The following is a 6,000-nucleotide window of genomic DNA, read 5'->3' on the forward strand; positions in this document are numbered from 1 at the left end:
TGCTACATAAAAATAATAAATAACTTCAAAAATGAAGGCTTTGAATCCAGTGTGACTTTTAGCAACTTTGCTAAGTCCCATTGTGTCCATTTATTATGGAAACATGCTTGGAACAAAAGCAACATTTCCCAGAGATTTTAAAGTTCTTTTTCATTGATGATTTACTTATCCCTATAAAACAGGTGGCAGATAGAAATCAAGGCTGCTAGTCCCTTACCTGCAGGCTTGCCTCTAATTGCTTCCCTCTCTAAAAGCTTTGCTGACCTTGGCCCTCTTTATCCAGAAATAAATCCCACTAAATTCAATAAGACTTGTTTCCACAGCAGCTTATGGATAATTACAGTCCAACTTCTAACATATAGGACAGCATAAAATACCATTTCTCTAATCCAAGGCTGGGATGCACCAAATAAAGACTACTGAAAAGCAAAGGATGAATATTTAATTATCTATTTAAAATGTATGGCAGCAGCCCACTTCCATAGACATTGGGTGACTTACAAATTCAAATACAAAACAATTTTAAAATAAAGGTTAAACACATAAAAGGAAGGTCTCTTTACACCACTGAATATCATGCATTCCATGCAGCCACTAGAGTTTGTTTGTTTTTGGAATATTGTCTGTAACCCAAACGCAGCATGTTCCTCTGATCTAAACCGGTATTAAAATGAATTCTCATAATTCTAATTTTTTTAAGCAAGAGCAAGCACAGAAAGAGCCGAGCAGCATTCTTTTGGAAACAGTGATATTCCTTAATTCGGAATGCTCCGGGGCACCGAAGTTCAAAGGCACGGAGCAAGTGAAACTTGGCAGGCGGATCGGAGCAGCCTTGAAAACGGCTCCTGTACATTAACCCAGCCTTTCCACACACAAAAAAAAAAGGGGGGGGGAGCAGCTGGCATTTAAAAGCGTGCGGTTCCCACACCGGAGTTCCCAAAAAGCAGAGTTTACTCACAGGGGGGTCCTCCCGGAGAGACAGCGATTTAGGACAGGAAATCCCAGCGCCACCTCAGGCGCCGTGCCGGAGAAACAAGACCTCGGGGTCAGGAGCAGGCAGGCCCCTGGAATTACGAGAAGCCCCGGGACTCGTGCTTGTGCATGCTGCTGAAACGGTAAGTGATGAAAGTGAGCTCGCTTTCATCAGCCACTTGCTTTATCCTCTCCGCGGCGAGCCCAACTGGCTGGGACAAGCAGGAAAACCCTCCAACCGACAGCCCAAACAAAAAAAGAAAGAAAGAACGAAAGAAAGAAAGGAAAAAAAGAAGGGAAGCTCCCTCCCTCTCTCTCTCTCTCTCTCTCTCAATCTCTCTCTCTCTCTCTCTCACACACACACACACACGCTCGGCTGTTGAAGCTAACAACGCTCCTTTTTCAGGCAGGCGTTGTGTTAGGGTGGGCGGGGCTCTGGCAGCCCCGGGAGATGGAATCGCACAGGCTGACTTTGTGTGAATGCTTTCGGAGGAACAGGTGATTTGCTTTGATGTAATCAAATGATTCTCAAAGCCGGCGCTCCACGTTGCACCCGGAATCTTGCCTGCCCCCTCAGCCCAAGGATAAAGCTGCCTTAGCTTGGATTGGAGCGCACTCGCGCAGGGGAGCCCGAGGTCTTGGCCGTTTGTAGAAAAGAGAGCAAACTCGTGCAAGAGTTTGTACTTCCCTGGCGCGAAGTCGTCTCGCAGTTAAAAAGAGAGAGGTACACACAGGAGGTATTCAGCAGGTGCTGACCAATTCTGGTAGCGGAACTTTTGAGTAGTTCGGAGAACCGGTAAATATCACCTCTGACTGACCTCGCCCCCATCTATTCTCTGCCTCCCGAGTCGCAGCTGATTGGGAGGGAATGGGGATTTTGCAGGATCCTTTCCCTGCCACGGGCATCAAGCCATGTCATGCCCACTAAGCCAAGTCCATGGAACTGTTAGTAAAAAAAAATTTGAATTCCACCACTGGAGGTACAGGTAGTCCTCGACTTACATCCGCAATGGAGCCTGTTGTGGAGACATTCCTTAAGTGAGTTTTGACCTGTTTTGCAACTTTTCTTGCCACCGTTGTTAAGGGTGAATCGCTGCCTTTTGAGAGGGGAGTGACCCAGTTGTTGTTCAGTCAATATGGCTTCCCCCTTGACTTGGCTCGTCAGAGATCGCAAAAGGGAATCGCTTGACCCTGGGACACAGCAAAGGTCATAAATATGAGCCGGTTGCCGGGCATCTTAATCACATGACTATGGGGATGCTGCAGAGGTCGTAACTATGAAAAGCGGTCACAAGCCCTGCCCCAGGGAGATTCAGCTTCCTCTTTCAGGGCCAACCGGGAGATTTCTCTAGCAATGCATATAATGGCAATACAGGTTATCCCTCGACTTATGACTACAACTGAGCCCCAGAATTTTGTTGTTAAGCAAGACAGTTGTTAAATGTGTTTTGCCTCATTTTATGAGCTTCCTTGCCACAGCTGTTAAGTGAATCGTTGTAGTTGTTAAGTTAGTAACACAGTTAAGTGAATCTGGCTTCCCATTAACTTTGCTTGTCAGAAGGTCGCAAAAAATTATCACATGATCACGGGACGCTCCAACCGTCATTCATATAAACCAATTGCCATTTGCATCTGAACTTTGACCACATGACTATGGGACATGCTGCAACAGTTGTAAGTGTGAAAAATGGTCATGTCACTTTTTTCAGTGCTGTTGTACTACCTGCGCTTCCTTTATGAAAAGATAAAGGTTCCCCTTGTACATATGTTCTAGTATTTCCGACTCTAGGGGGCAGTGCTCATCTCCGTTTCAAAGCTGAAGAGCCAGCGTGGTCCGAAGACATCTCCGTGGTCATGTGGCCGGCATGACTAAATGTCAAAGGTGCACAGAACACTGTTACCTTCCCACCAAAGGTGGTCCTTATTTTTCTACTTGCATTTTTACATGCTTTCGAACTGCTAGGTTGGCAGAAGCTGGGGCAAGTAATGGGAGCTCACTCCGTTACGCGGCACTAGAGATTCGAACCGCCGAACTGCCAACCTTTCTGATCGACAAACTCAGCATCTTAGCCACTGAGCCACCGCGGCCCTTTAATTATGAAAACTGTGGGTCAAAAAAGTCAGGAGATAGCTGTCACTTTGAGGGACTTATGTAAAAAATAGAGGAAGCTTTAATTGTATAGATCAGGGGAGTGCCAAACTGGCAGCCTGCAGGCTGGATGTATCACACAAATGCCACGCCTATCCTAGCTCCGCAAAAGGGAAAACATTGCAAAACGTCATGTGATGGCAACGTGACGCCACAAGTTTGACACCCTGAGTATAGATGTAATCATAGATGTTTTTGACATCCTGTACTTCTGCAACCTTGATGGTGGTTGTTTTAGCTGTTCATTTTTTCTATACGAGCAGGTTATGAAGCAGTTCCAGATGATTTAAGGAGTTCTATTGTTTGTTTTCTTTGACTTCAGGTGCTCTGAGAGATGCCTTTTTTATAACCAATATTCTAGAAAAGAAAGCAACACTTTGCTTGATGGTTGCAAGAGCCACTGTAGACAAGAATCGCCCCCAAATTCAAAGGAAGTGGAAGCATGAAATGTTCCCAGCTAAAATTGGCTTCCCTGTTTCTGTTGGTCCAGCAGAGAGAATCCCCATCCCCACCCTTTGTTTTGGGTTTGAAAAGTATTTTTATCACAACATTCTAATCACTGTTGGTAAGTGGAGCATCAGTGATGCTAGGCAGGTATACTAAGCGGGAGGAAGATGCTGGAAAAGGAGCTTCTATCCAGTGGTGAAATTCGGTTCTGTGGGCATGGCTTAGTGGATGTGGCAGGGGAAGGATACTGCAAAATCTCCATTCCCACCCTACTCTGAGCCAGCCAGAGGTGGTATTTGCCGGTTCTCGGAACTACTCAAAATTTCCGCTACCGGTTCTCCTGAATCTGTCAGAACCTGCTGGATTTCACCCCTGCTTCTATCCGGTTTGGATTGAAGATTGGCCATCCCCCTCCCCTCCCCATATCGACTGAGGGCAGGTGGGGGAAAGACTCTTTTCACATGAAGTCATACAGTACCTACACTCTATCTTAGACTAGGATTCATTGGTGGTAGTTGCCGATGCATGAATTAGAATCTGGACCCAATGTTGCACCAAACCTTATGGATGCAACAACTCATAAAGTGGTGATCAATATTTTCTTATTTTTGTAAAGGACATTATTTATTTCCCCTTTGTACCTGCCTCAATTCTGTATAAAGTTCCTTAGGGCAGCAACAGAAAAGCTAGCTGGACTACCTTATTAAATCACTAATATTCGACTGAGAAATATTGGTCCACAGAGTGTGATCAAAATGTCAAGATGGTGGCCATAACATTTTTGGATTGCAATTCTGCTCTCTTTTTTTATGTGCATCACATATAAATGTTTCTAACATAAAATCACAAAGCAGATTTTATAACTTCTGTACTTTGAGAATGCACAAAGGGGTACCTGCATCCAGAAAATCCTTTTCTAGAAATCACCCCTTTTGTGGCGCATTACCCGCACAGCTGGGACTTCCCAATTAAACAAAATCCTTGTCCTGGAGGCACCTTTTGCATAACACACCCTTGTCTCTATTTTCTGTTTGAGTCATCCCTGTAATCTGGAAGATTAGAGGATATACACTTCCATCAGCGAGAGTAATCTATCATGAACATCTGGGAATGGTAAATCCTAGTTAATAGTGGTATCGTTAGATCCTACAGCCACCAATATATTACAAATGTATATCTGCTGGAAGTGGGCTGTTAACAGTCTATAGTTAACAGTCTGCAGGGGTGTCAAACTCAAGACCTGTGTGCTGATCCGGCTCACAGGGTGTTAGATGTGGCCCATGGGGCTGCCCTGGAACAGCGAAGGACCAGCCTGTGGTTCCTCTGCTGTGGGCATCCCTTCCGAGCTCCATTTTCACTGGCAGAGGGTTGCAGGAAGAGGTCTTAGGCAAAAACGGAGCTTAGGAGCCAGTGGTGAAATTCAATTTGTTTTACTACTGGTTCTGTGGGCGTGGCTTGGTGGGTGTGGCAGGGGAAGGATACTGCAAAATCTCCATTCCCTCCCCACTCTGGGGCCAGCCAGAGGTAGCATTTGCCGGTTCTCTGGACTACTCAAATTTTCCGTTATTGGTTCTCCAGAACCTGCTGGATTTCACCCTGGTTAGGAATCCATTTTCACTGGCAGGAGACTGTCACAGGCAAAAAACGGAGTTCAGGAGCCTGCTTTCACTGGCAGAGCGCTCTGGCTACCACAGGTGCCCCCCAACATGAGTGATGTTGAGTTGCCCCCCCCAGCCCTTCAGAGGTCAAACACAACCCTGATGTGGCCCTAAATGAAATCGAGTGTGACACCCCTGGTCTATAGAGACAAGGAAGATATTAAAACAGAAAGTGTCCAAAGGAAAAGCCATATTTTCCAAGAGGAAGAAGCAATAGAAAAGGCATCCTTCTGCATCCTCTGACATGGCATTCCTAAAGCAAGGATATATGGAGAAAAACTAGCCTATATGATGTGATGACGAGGTGGGCAGAGGTTATTGGGAGATGGCAATCCCACAGATATCAAAGCCTTGACCCATGAAAATAACAACTGAAACCTTGAATTGTATCTAGAAGCCATCTGTAACCAACAGAGCTCCTGGAGAAGTAATTTACATAGGCTCAACAATCTGGATCAGTTGCAGCTTATAATTATACTTCAGGGGCAGTAGCCATCTACAGTACATTGCAATCAAGAGTAGATTAAAGCCTGGATGATTGTGAACAGTCTTATGTTCTAAAAATGCTTATAACTGGCATGTTGGATAAAGCTGGGTGAGGTTCTCCTGGCCACAGCTATCACCACAACTAAAATTGGAGTTGGGTGATTTACCAATCCAAAGCTACTCCATCACTTTCTCCTTATCTTATTGCCATGGTGCAGCCATGAATATGGGCCAAAATATCTGAACCGAATGGCCCAAATTCAGTCTGAATGCCTTCAAAAGCACTCA

At 45.2% G+C, this 6,000-nt stretch overlaps 1 protein-coding gene across 1 annotated transcript in view; it reads right to left on the reverse strand.

Annotated features, from left to right (window-relative positions):
* Positions 1-1,300, reverse strand: part of PDE4D (phosphodiesterase 4D) — a 734,024-nt gene extending 732,724 nt beyond the window's left edge. Inside the window, exon 1 of the mRNA XM_087715532.1 lies at positions 959-1,300. The gene's annotated coding sequence lies outside the window, so the exon portion shown is untranslated. The remainder of the gene's footprint in view (positions 1-958) is intronic.
* Positions 1,301-6,000: the final 4,700 nt, after the last annotated feature.

The sequence above is a fragment of the Thamnophis sirtalis genome, unplaced genomic scaffold (genome assembly GCF_051295495.1).
Source record: "Thamnophis sirtalis isolate CommonGarterSnake01/CBP01778 unplaced genomic scaffold, rThaSir2_p1.2 scaffold_5, whole genome shotgun sequence".
Classification (NCBI taxonomy): domain Eukaryota; kingdom Metazoa; phylum Chordata; class Lepidosauria; order Squamata; family Natricidae; genus Thamnophis; species Thamnophis sirtalis.